The sequence below is a fragment of the Lonchura striata genome, chromosome 8 (assembly GCF_050655825.1).
Source record: "Lonchura striata isolate lonStrDom1 chromosome 8, ASM5065582v1, whole genome shotgun sequence".
In the NCBI taxonomy this organism is placed as follows: Eukaryota; Metazoa; Chordata; class Aves; order Passeriformes; family Estrildidae; genus Lonchura; species Lonchura striata.
The window spans coordinates 16,009,356-16,022,308 of NC_140710.1; positions in this window are offsets into that span (position 1 = coordinate 16,009,356).

Genomic DNA, 12,953 nt, shown 5'->3' on the forward strand with positions numbered 1-12,953 from the left:
TGTCCCTGTGCCTCCCTCTGTGAATTGATGAAATTACTGCACAAACTAATGATTAGCTTACAGTGTTACCCAAACGGTTGGCATTTCAGCACTACAGAAGAGTTCCCAGTTCAGGCTGTCTGCTTGTGCTTATACTGCATGTTCAGCACTTAAACCAAAGGCATCAAACATTGAGGTTGCAAAACCCTGTGGGTTTATGCTGTTACCAATTTCCCAGGACAGCAAATCATTCCCCATGCTGCTCAAGGGAGGGTACACTGTGTCACTGAGTACAGTTGTTTCTGTAGCAAAGATGAGGCTTTAGAATTAAGCTCAGAAACAGATTTAACAAGCTGATTACAAACACATACTCATTTCATGATAAAAGTCATGAGAGATGTCATTTCTGGCTGAGATGCTGAAAATAGTTCCTTTAAGTCAGCCAGGCATGGGTGCAGAAGTGGCAGCTCTAATGCTGCACATCAACACAATACAACTCGAGTGAGGATCTTTAATACCACACACCCTGGAGTTTGGCCAGGCTGCATCTCTCTCCCTTCCCTGAAGAGAACAGCCCCTAAGCACTTTTACAATTACTATCACTGGGACCTTTGTTCTGTCTTGCCTCCAACAGCACATAGCCCCTTGATGCTGGAGGTAACACGGGGTTATTGGTTTAATGATGACTGTTTGGGAAGAAAGCCATCTTCTAAATTAACACCACAGTTGCTTGCAGGAAGTCTTCCAGCACAGAGCAGGTCTGTTCCCATGAAATGAACATGCTGTGCCCACAAACAATAAAATTTCAAGTTAGGACTGGGTTGTGTAGACTATTAGGAATAAATGCATGGACATGTTGCTGTTCTGCTAAACAGTTCTGGGTATTTTTGCTGCTTCGTGTGGTTTGTAAAAATGGATTTTAAAACCATTTTCCCTAACACCATGCTGCAGCAACTCTGGAGTGGATGTTGCTGGCCTGGGGAAGGCAGGCTTACTCCTGAGGGTGTTGCTGGAGGTGCTGTGGCAGAGCTGAGGTGGGAGAAGGTCTGGGTGTTGTGGCTGTTGCCACTCTTGGGAAGCCAGATTTACTTCACTCCTCCTGAGGCATCTATGGGAGATGCCACACAAGAAAGAGTGTGCCCTTAACTACACAACAAAGGGAATACTGGTGAATGAAACACACAATGTTTCTGAAAAATGGGGGTTGTGATAATAGGAGGAAATGCAGAATGAGTAGGACTAAATGCTCCTGAGAGGAGGTAGAGCCCCCACCTCTGGCTTGAAATTCCAGAAGTTTTAGAAAGATAGTGTAAAATCTGGAATGCATGTTGCAAGTGCTCCTGCCTTGAGCCAAGTTCAGATTCTCAGAGCAGTGGATGACTTTGCCTTTTTTTTTTTCTATTTTGTTTCTTGATATGTGTCCCCTCTGCCTCTCGGAGCAGGCCTCAGGGTGCCCGTGCAGCTCCCACACGCTGTCCTCGCCCTCCTGCCGCCCTGCAATGTCCGTGATAAACCCGCCTGGAGCCCGGCCCTGCCTGCTGCTGGGGGAGCCCCGGCACGATGAGGGCCAGAGCCTAATCTGGGAGCGGCAGCTTCCCCCCAGGGGCTGTCCCTGCGATACCGGCCGGGCCGGGCCGGGCTCCCGCTCCAGGGCTGCTGCCCGCGAGTGCTCACACGGCTGGGGAGCACGCTGCTCCCGCAGCCCTCCTGCAGGAAAGAGTCGCCAGAACATCCTTAAATTGCCATTTCCATAGGATCCCTATGGCTCCTGTAGTTTTGTGTCTCAAGAGCCTCCCGTATTTTTGTTGGAAATTGGGTTGTGTGTTTCTAACCCTGTTCAGGGAGGATGCAGACAACATCTGATGGTTGTCGCAGCCTGTGCTGCAGTGAGTGCTTCTCCTCCACCCTTCTTATTTTCCCTTGTCCTGGGTTAAACCTGTTCCTTCAGTAGCTTGTAAGTCCTGTTTCTCTCCTCTCAATCCTCTCAGTTTACCAAGATGGATAAAAGCAGGGTTGTCTGTAATGGGATGTGGGACGTGGGCTGAGGCCTCCCAGTGTGCAGCCCTGACCCTGAGGATGGACACACAGCCAGGAGACTCCCCAGGAGCGACTGTCACCCAGTGCCTGGTTTGCCCAGCACTGCACCTGGCCACGACCTCCTGGTGCCCCCCACAGAAAGGGAATTCGGAGGTCATTTTGCAAGGTATCTTTGGTCTGGTGGCTGGGCAGGGTCAGAACGTTGCACAGGGTCTGCTGCCCTCGTTTGCTGTTTGGCTTTTCTGAGGTCCAGGGGATACATCTGAAGGCAGTGGTTGGTCTCCAAGCTCTCCAGGCTATTACCTATAATGACAGCTTTATTGTGGAGTTCTTCCCATGCTGTAGCTACAAGAATATCCTGTGGATGTAAAATGCTGGCAAGTGGAGGCTCTTGAGTATGTACCCAGGTCTGTAGGGCTGTAATGCACAGCAGAGCTGGAAACCAGGTGCCTTTCTGGACCTCAGCTTTTAAGCTATTGTGAAATGCTTTTAACAAAAAGCAAAGGCCAGCTGGGTTGTAAATTGCTCACTGTCAGTATCAGTTTGTGTATTTGAGACCTAAGAAAATGCCAGCATGATCTGACCCAGGAGAATGAGATAGGTTTCTAGCTGTCTTTGTACTAAAATCTTGTTAAGTAAATTGGCTTTAAAATTGAGTGTGTGTGCGGTGGCGCTGTCCCTGCGAGTCAGCATTCGTGTGGATGAATAGTAGTACTTGGGAATGTTCCTCAAACCTTCAGAGCTCTCTGTGGCTGGCTGAGTGCATGTTCTTCTCACCACAGATTTCAGCATTCACCCGCAGCAGGGGTGTTTTCCCCAGATGCTGCTGATCTGAAACCCCAGTGATTCAGTGCCATGTCTGCAAGACAGAGGTCAGCTCCGGGAGTCCACACGGGCATTGCACAAAGGAGCTTTAGTGTGTCCTCTCTCAGGGACCTCCTTCTCTTTCAGTTTAGGACCAATAAAGCTGACAGGCTGCAGTTTTGAACTAGAACTCTGCAGAAGAGGTTTTAATTAAAACATTTTTCTGAAGTAATTAAATACTGTAAAATAACCATGTAGACAGCATAGTTTGAAACCTGCCTTTCTCCTTCCTGCCAGGAAGTCAAGTGAATCTTGGCCACATCTATCCCGGAACAGCAGGTGTGCTCCCAGCCAGGGTGTTTCTGAAGGAGTTGCCCCACAGAAAAATTACACACACTGTGAAAGATAATTTCTGAGGAAGGCAGGAAGGGTTGTTGCCCTATGTACACATCCTTGTGCCTGTGGAGATTTGTTTTTGTTTCTTCTTACATTGATCATTCTTAGCAACATCTTTAACTCTGAATAGATTTGTTTAATTAAATGCTTTTAGCATTTTTTTAACAGGGCTTCTGACTGCTGAGTGCCCCAAAGGAGCTAGCAGCAGTCAGCATGGGTTGTGAAACATTGAACAGCCTTGTTGGGGCTCTGAGGGTCCAAAAATGAGGATTTTAGCTTTACATTCTGCTGCTCTCTCCTCACCAGTGAGAAGGGGCTGGTAATGGAGGAGACCTCAGAGGTGTAGCATCACTGTGGTTTTGTTAGGCAGCATTCACTGCTCCTGACAGCCTGAAGGGCTGCTGCTATTATTAACCAAATGGTGGTGGTGGTGTGATTAGCTCTTTGCAAGACTTGAGTTCAAAGAAGCTTAAAGGATGGACAGATGCAAACTGGACTAGGCACTGGATATTATAAAACTATGTCAGTCCTGTGTGATGTGGAAAAAAGTGTGTAGATGCTGGTTCTCCACTTGTTACCCTGCTGGCCACAGCATTTCCAGTGCTTAACAGCAAATGGGCCTTAGTGTGAGCTGCTGCTCCTCATTGTATGAGAGTTGAACAGGTGGGGTGCCTGGGATGGATTTCTCATGCTATGATGTATAGTGAGGCTGGGCCATTTACAAGGACCTAGGTTAAAAATGCCCTGAGCCCCAAGATCCTTGGCCCTCATCAGCCCCATTGCCTGCAGGGGTGTCTCTTCCTGTCAGCAGCTGTGAAAGATACATTTTAGGGAAGAAAAACAACTCTAAACACTAATTCTAGTACAAAAGTATTTTGCTGTGGTGCTGTTTAGGAGGTTTAATGTGAAATGCCTTGCTACAGGATATTTAGGATGATACGAGTTTTCTTAGTTTAAAGAGGATGCAAAAGAAATTAATGGGAGAGAACTCCAGGGAAGATTAACAAATACATGGGAAGTACCTCTGCTGTGGCATGGCCCTGGCTTTTGCTCTGATTTCTCTATGATCTGCAGCACCTCTTGTCAGGAAGGGAGGTTCTTCCACAAAATACCCTGGTGGAAAGCATCTTCCCATCAGGAGGCACCACAAGTACAACGTGCTCATGCTGCAGAGCGCACAGGATGGCCACCAGTCTCAGGCATGGCTTCAATTCCTCCATCATGACACCTTTATTACAGGCTGCTTGGGATAATTTTCTGTGACAGGAAAGCTAAATTCTCTGTCCTTCTCAGTTTTGTCCATCCTTCAGAGCACATACATATTTTGCTTTTTCCAGACCAGCCAGCAGTGTCATCTGGGTACACAGGCACCATCTGCTCAGAGGGGAGAAGCTTTACCCCTTGGTGTAAACCACAGTCTTTGATACATACCTCTTCAATTTTGTCACACAAACAGACCCAAATGTGCTCCCTGTCTGGGGGCTTCTCCCTGGCAGGACCCCTCTCCTCCGTGTTCCTTGCAGGATGCTCCATCATTTGCTGGCTCCTGAGTGTTCTGAGCTTGCATGGCCTTTCAGGACTGGCTCCAGCATGGACTCCTGTGCAGGAGACAAGGATGGGACTTCAGTCACTGCTGCCAGAGGATATTTGAGTTCTACTCCTGCTCACAGAGGGGGAGAAGGGACTGCCAGATACCCCCATCCTCCCTGATTTGTACTGAAGACAGGCATGTCCTTCTGGTCTGACACATGGAGAGGAAGGGATGGATGGCTAGTGCCTGGCTTTTGCTGATTTTGTCTCTCCAGAGCCTTGTCACAAAAGGGCCCAGATGGGGCTCCTCCTCCTCACCTGCATGCTGGGGAGTGCTGAGGGGAGGTGCTGATTTTGGGGCAGAATGAACCAACCGTTTCAGAGCTCTTTCAAGCTGGCTTAAAAATGCAAAGGTTTTTTCAGACTAAGCAGACAGAGACTCTTACTGTCTCCTAGAGCAGGCACGACATTTGGAGATGCAGCACTTGTTTCCTTCTATGAGCTTTTGCACAAAGGCAGTGGCAAAGTGGCTGTCAAAGGCCAGGGGGATGGAAATTTCCTGTTTCTAATGTTGCAGGGTTGAAGTGAGGCACAGCTTGTGAGATTAATGCAATGATTATGAGGAGTTTGGAACTGGTCCTAACACATCACAGAAAGCAAAGAAGTCCTGCAGTTCAATGTGCTGACTGTTCCCAGGGCTGGTCTGCCTCTTCACTGCTCACCTCCTGAAGCTCTGTCATACAAAGCATATGGTTGAATGAGCTCCAGTGAAACAATCCTCTAAAAAAACAGGTTGCTTCTCAGAGCTTCATTGCTAACTGGGGTAGAGGTGAACTGTTCCTGCTCTAACCCCTCTTAAAGGATTTTTTTCTTTTACCAAAATGTTTGTTCTGAATTCCTTTGGCTTCACATTTAAAATTAATTGAAACTTGTTTTTTTCCAGATGCCACTTTTGAAAACTGCAGACTTGAGCCATTGTGCATGGTAGCTCTGATTTTGACCTGCTAAAAGTTTGACAACAATATCTGCAGTTTTTATTTTCTCTTCCCTGTGAGTTTTGTTTTGGTTTCTTCTTTTTTGCTGTTGATTTGGAACAGGAAAAATTCTGGCTTAATTCTTCCTCCCTAATAAAATCTAGTGCAAAACTTCTCATCTGAAAGAACCATTCTACTGTATCATCCTGTTAGTATGTGAGGAACATGTTCTTCCTGAAAGGATGTTACTGTACATTTATGCTAACTTTATCAGATAAAAATCCACTCTCTAAAATTCAGGGCCATTCTGGAGATACTCCTATCCTTCATTAACTAATTTGCTGTTTTACTGAAGCCACAGAATTGTGGGGAGCATTTCTGTGCCAGGCCTTCTCAATGGGCTGGTTGTGCTCAGGTAAGTGCTCAGTGCTGCAAGGGTTGTACAACTCAGTCCTTTAGCTTCTGTAAGTATCTTTTTACTAGCTCTAGGATCAGGATTCGTACTTGCAATGTTTTTGCTTTGGTGCAGTTCTGTTAAGTAGTAAAGCACTGTGTATGGGGTGTTTACTGGGGAAACACCATGGCTTCAAACTCCTGCAAGTGAAACTTTGTTTTATTGATTTTCACTGTTCCAGGCGTACCGAGACAAAATACAAATACCATATACAATGTGGATCTTAAGATGCCATTTGGGGATAAATATTTACAAAGAGATGAATTACAGGTAAAGAAACATGCTTGTGGCTGAAAAGAAATTCCAATCTTTATGTTGTCCCCCTGCTTTGCTGATCTGGCTCAGCCAGGGAAATAGCAGTGAGCACTGGCTGGTCAGCCCTACCCTGGCACGCAGACCCAGAACTTCACAGGGAGCTGAGAAGAGAGGTCAGTGCTTTGCTCTGCTCTGTGTGTTTAGCTGAAGAGGAGAGCCAGATGGTGTTTTCATTCTGGGGCATGGAGCAGCGGACACTGGCCTGCTGGGAAAAGATCCAAGCCCATCAATTCATTTCCCATGAATGGTGAGCATATCGATTTAATCCAAGAGCTGGAATTGACAATGCCATATCCATGGTTGCTGATATACAGCTTTGCTTTTCTTGTGATTTAGAGCATCTGGAAAGTAGCTTTAAATGAATAGATTGTATGTCTTCTTTCAGGAGGGAACTGGTGAAAATTCATGTAGAGACAGTTGGTCTGGCAGAGCCCTCATTAGGCTGGAGGAATCCTGAGCAGATTGGGAACTACCTCGGTTTTGGTCAGCTTACAAATTTCTTTAATTTGCTAAAGGAATCATACCTGACAGGGCTATAGGACTTCACCAACTTTAATTTTCTTTTTCCCTATTCTTACTTAGATCCTCAGGCAAAGAAGACATGAAGTTTTAATTCAAAATCCTGCAGTTGATTTCCTAGGTGTCCCACATTTAACAACAGGTTGGTTTGGCTTCTGTGTTTTAAAATATACATAGTGATCTCTGACCTTTTTGCTTGAGCTGAACTTACATGATAAGGCAGGGTATAATCACTGCACCATTCCAGTGCTGCTGCCTTTTACTGGCTTGACCAGCAGTGGCATGGATGTCAGCAAAGGGTCTAGAGACTTTCTACTTCAAATGTCTGTAAAAATACCTCTCCTACTGTTGCTGGCAGAGCCCTGACTGTGCACACAGGAACTCCACCTTCACTGGCTAGTAGGTGGCTCTGATTTCCCATGCTTCTGGTGCCAAGGAATTTTTTTGTGTAACTTGGATGGAAAGTGATATTTCAGTGTTTTTTCTGTTATTGCTGATTTTTCTTTTCTTCGCCTGGTATATATCTTGGAGAGTTTATACATCTTAATGAAATTATGCAAAGGGAGGTGGTGGCAGAGGAAAGGAGAAAGTGGGAAAAATTATATAAGCTTCCAAAAATAACACAGAAACCTCTTTTTCTTTTTTTTCTTTTTTTCTGTAATAATGAAAGCCTGTTCTAGCTGAATAAATTAAAAGTGTTTGTTAGTAATACACTGGAAAGACAATATAAGTGTATGGGTGTCTGTTAGGAATGCCCGCCGGAACAGGATTCCACCTCCAGAAGTGCTGCCACCAGAAAATTCTGCTGGTACATCCAGGGGTTTTCCAGGGGACAGAAACTGGGATGGTCCTTTTCAAATGCCATCTGATGAATCACACCTTTCTGAGGTGGTTGTGGAGCAATCTTTGGCTCTGCATACAAATTCCACTGAACAATGCAGGAAAAAGTCCTTGAATGTAAGACAAGGATAAAGCTACAGCCCGTCTAGCCTGCATCAGTTCCTCGGGCAGCCAACTCCCACATGGACTCTGATCCACATGGAGCCTGGACTGGCCTTTGCTTGTGGGTGTGTCTGAGCAACCAGAGTGCTTGGGCCAGTGTGAGGCTTTGCCCATGGTATATACATTTCCAAAACCTGGTATTTTGTGTGCGGGGATGCTGCAGGAGGCAAGGCAAGCCCATTGCTTTGTGGAGCACTAACCCTGGTGTTCTGGGTCTCTGGGCCTAACTTTATGTTAGATGTATATGTTTGCATTTGATTATTACCTGTCATAGAAAAATACATAAACAGATATCCTTCACACTGTAGCTCTCTGTTAGTTTGCCTGTAGTTGCTGGAGTCATTATTGTGAAGGGAGAAAGAAAAAGGAAGAGAGGTGTATCTCAGCCACAGGTTAGATCTGGTTCAGAGCCCATAACAAAACCAGTTAACTAGTGCCCCTGTCTGGGGACAACTGAGCTGGGTAAGAATTGTGGACAGGTGGGGGCAGTGTATGTATTTTTTTTTTTTTTAATCCTGATTTGACCTTTCTGTCACAGAATACTTAATGTACACCACTCAGAAGGTTAAAATACAAATCTTCACAGTTCCCTCGAGAGGTACCTAAAATACTTCTGGGATTTGTGCAGGGGAATCTCAGCAGAGAAGGGGGTGAATCCTTTAACCTAGCACTACATGTCCCTTGGTAGCAAAATTAGATGAGAAAAATTGCCTTTTAATCCCCCATCACCACAATACTCACTCCTGCCTCTCTCAGAAATTCCCTTCAGGCGTGCTGATTCAGCTATTTGCATGACTGTGCATAAACTGGATGAAAGAATGAGATTTTCAAAAGCCCTCAAAAAGGGGGAAGTTGTACACCTGTGCAGAAAAGCCATGCTGTGCACCCACATTAAGATCTAGTTGTGTTTATCTGCTCTTAAAGTCTTTCTGGATTGGGACCACAGATGATGGATCTTGCTAGAACCATGTGTCCAACAAATATATGACCCTAGAGCACAGAGCTGAGTGAAATCCATGTTTCACAAGGATTTTTGAGAGACAGCCAGCACTGTTTTCAAAGTGCTCTCAAATATTGTGGAGGAAATGTTGACAGATACTGCAATACTCATACTGATGAATATGCTCAGGCTCTGTAGAGTATCTCTGCATTCATGCCAGGACTTGAGACACAGAGTAGCAAGTGCAGTGCAAGAGAAGGAGGAAGGAAAAGCTGCTAATGAGCAGATGCTTTCCATCATTTTCTGGATGAGCTGCTTTGGCCTCAGCAGAAGCAGCTGTCTGTCTCCTGGCAGGCAGAGCTGCACTGCAGAGCAAAGCAGGCAGAGTTACCAGGGCACAAGTCATTTTCAGACCATAAAGAGAAATTTCTTTCCCGGGGAAGAGCTGGGGGGATGTGAAACCTCCATCGGTGCCAAGGCATTAATACCCATGACGCCCTGAGAGCTGCTGCCCTGGCTGCTGACACATGGAGGGTGGCACAGCAGCCACCTTTTGCAGTGAATAAACCTATCCTGTCTCCAGACCAAGACTTCAAAGTGAGTTTACCAGCACAGTTATTGAGTTAACAGAGTGTATAATCATCAGACATTTCACAGAAACAGCAATATTTGTATGTGAGGCTCCACACTGTAGATTAATTCAAAGCAAAACAAATGGGAAGCAAGAGAATCATTATTTTCAGCATTAAATTTTCATGTTGCACTACATACAAAAATCTGATTCAGAAACATGTGCAGCATATGTAAGTTTTATGAGCCTTGAACAGTAAAGGGTATACTGAAACTTCTGTCATCCTTGAAGTGCATGGGAAGTAAGCATGAATGCAGTGTGAGAAAGAAGCTGTAGCTCTTTTCCTCTCTTACAGTTTTTAAAGGGTTTTGCATATGTACCTTGTTTTCATAAAACTATGCAGCAGTTCCCTATAAAGTGTCAGTAACCTGGAAATAAACTGTTATATGAAAGTTTGACTGTGTTCCATGATGTTCACACAATATCATAGACCCAGGAAAAACACAGGGAAATTTTCCCTTCCTGCACTATAGGAAAAATCCTTCTAGTCCTTCAGTAATACTCACCAACATAACACAATTTAAGGGAAAAAATGCTGAGCACTCTCATAGCAGGATGGATTGGGCCATGTGGAAATTGTTCCTGGCATGAACTACTTTGGAAACACAGAAAAAAAATATGTGAAATGTTATGTCAAATCATATGCTGACATTCTGGTGATTCTATCACAAGTCTTGTAACAGTGTTTGCTGTACACCTCTGCAGTCTGACTCAAGAGAGCATGAAAACTTGAGCTTTAAGTAACAATAAAAACTATAAATTAAAAATGAGTAAAAATGTGACTGCTCAGTCACACTGAAAGGTCCAAGAATAAAACTCAAGAGCAAAGGCTCAGAATTGGCCTGCAAGTGTAAATATATATATACATTAAACCTTTTTTTGTTCCCACTCCCACTCTTTTTTAATGTATTTTTAAAGTCTCTGTGACTTCATGGCAGTTTTCAGGAAGGAAGCACAGGCGCATGGGCAGTCTTGTACCTCTGTGAACAGTTCCTGTAGGAAGCCACATCCAAGCCTACTGCAGCAGGAAAGAAAAGGAACTGGGTATGTGCTCTTTATGATACAGAATTACCTATACAGAAGGTTTGAAAAATCCTGGCAACGAATATGTGTGTTTGTGTTAGTTTGGCTTTTTTTCTTTTTAAGGAAAGAGAAAGTTAGGAAGGGGTATGGCACAGGCATCTCTAACATGGGAGCAAATGGGCACGTAATAAGCAACTGAAAGAAATGCTGCAGGGCATAAGTGGGCTGAGAGAGAAAGAACGATGGCAACTCCAGTTCTGTCCCTACTCAGGGCAGCTATGCAGCTCTGCTATAGAGCAAAGAGCCTGACCAGAGTCCCACACACCTCTTGCAGCACTTTTCTGCATGTTTAGATAATAACTAGAGCTGGACATCAAGGAGTGCAAAATAAAAGCAAGTTTTAAATATAAAAAGCAATAAGCATAATTGCTAATTCTTTATGTATTTGCATTCAAGAAAAGTAAAGCACTTCACTAATAATTTGACAATTACTGGAAAGTTGTTTTGGAAGATCCTTTCTCCTCTAGGGCTGTGTCATAATGAAGCTGATGGCCTGTCTCTATTCCCAACTAACCAGCTGTTGGCAAGCATGCTAAAAACCAACCCAAAACCTGAGATGGGTTTTGTTACCCTAACTTAAATGTTCTACTGTGTAAGAGTTACAGCAGTGGCTGTCTCTGGCAAATACCCACTGCTGCTGGTAGGATGCTGATGAGGCTCCAGCAGGGCCACCCAGCATGCAAGCTCCAGCAGGTCTGTGTCCAGCACATTTGAAGGCTTCTAGTCTTTCCTCTAAGGAGCTACATAAAGAAGTTTGTTAAGTTTGGTTGATTTTTAATCTATATTCTAAGTGGTTTTTTTTCCATGGAGGAAAGGAGAACATGATTAATTTCTGCATTAGGATATTTCTACTCCCTCCTGTTGAATTTTAGGGCATCTTTTATGCTTGTGTTCTCAATATATGCATTCAGAGAGCATATTTGAGCTTTGGAAATCCATATTATGGCTCTGATTTATGCTGTGATGACAGACATAAAAGCCCTGAAATCAGTGTGACTCTGGATGGTTACCATGGTTCTTCTGTGAAACTGGTATGGAAGGATCTGTTTCTATATTATTATCTAAAAAGAAACAAAGGGGATTATATTTCATGTTGTAGAAAGAATCAGTGTAATTTTCATATCTCTGCCCTACTCCACATCATCCTAAAATGCAAAGAAGACTACTTCCTGAAAATGTCAAGTGTCAGTGGACATCCATGTTAAATATATGCACACACACACACACACACATACACATATATAGCCCTGCTATTAACACTGCTTTAATGGTACTGGAGAGGGGTGCTGTTGGAGAGATGTACTCCTGTAGATTTAAATATTATGTCAATCACACTTACTCTGAACAGGGTTAATAGACAGATTCCATCAAAGGCCAGAAGAACCCTCTCTCTTATTTTCAGTGAGACATAAATCAACTCCACTGCAATTAAACTGTCAGAATAAGGCTCTCTCTTATTTTTAGTGAGATGTAAATCAACTCCACTACAATTAAACTGTGTTAGTGTTAGGTCTCCACAATTGTTGGTACCTGGTTGCTAACCACTGTTAGCAGCAATTGATGGTTATTTGACAGAATTTCTTCAGTTTTTAGACAATGCTTTAAAAGGAAGGGCAGAGGAAAATACAGCACTTGGGAAGAGGAGGAGAGGGTGTGGGTAGGCACGGTACTGAACTGCAGAAGAACTGTATTTCACAGTAACCATGCTGCTGTTTGCTCTTGAAAAAATCACTCATTGTTCTCTTATCCCTGTACTGCTCTAAAGAATGTACAAAAAAAAAAAAAAAAAAAAAAAAAGCCAAAAAAACCTGAGAAAACAAACCCAAGGAAGCAGTAGAACATGAATACGAGAGCAGAATGTGATTGCACAGGGAGATTTTACACTGAACTGAAACATTCATGTTTTGATCATTGAGAACAAATGAAGTACAATGCTGGTCTGTTCCCCTTCTCTTCTCATGTCTCCATTTTGTTTTACTTTGCTTAGCTTAGATTTTTTCCCTTTTTGGAGGCCTGCAGGGAGGAAAGAAGGAGTCTTTGTTTTAAAAAGTCTGAAACCAACAGTAGCCCATTGATCATAATTAAGTCTAAAATAATACGCTTTTGCTGACCTGTTTGTATTGAATCCAAAAAATTGTATGTTATACCTGCTTTAGTCTTGATCTGCCCCTAGATCCAGTTTCTTCTTCTTGAGCTTCTGGTTGTGGGACAGTAAGCCCAAATAAACCTCTGTGTTTTCAGGGCTATACTTCCTCTTCTGTATGAAACCAAATTTTTCATCATCAGGTG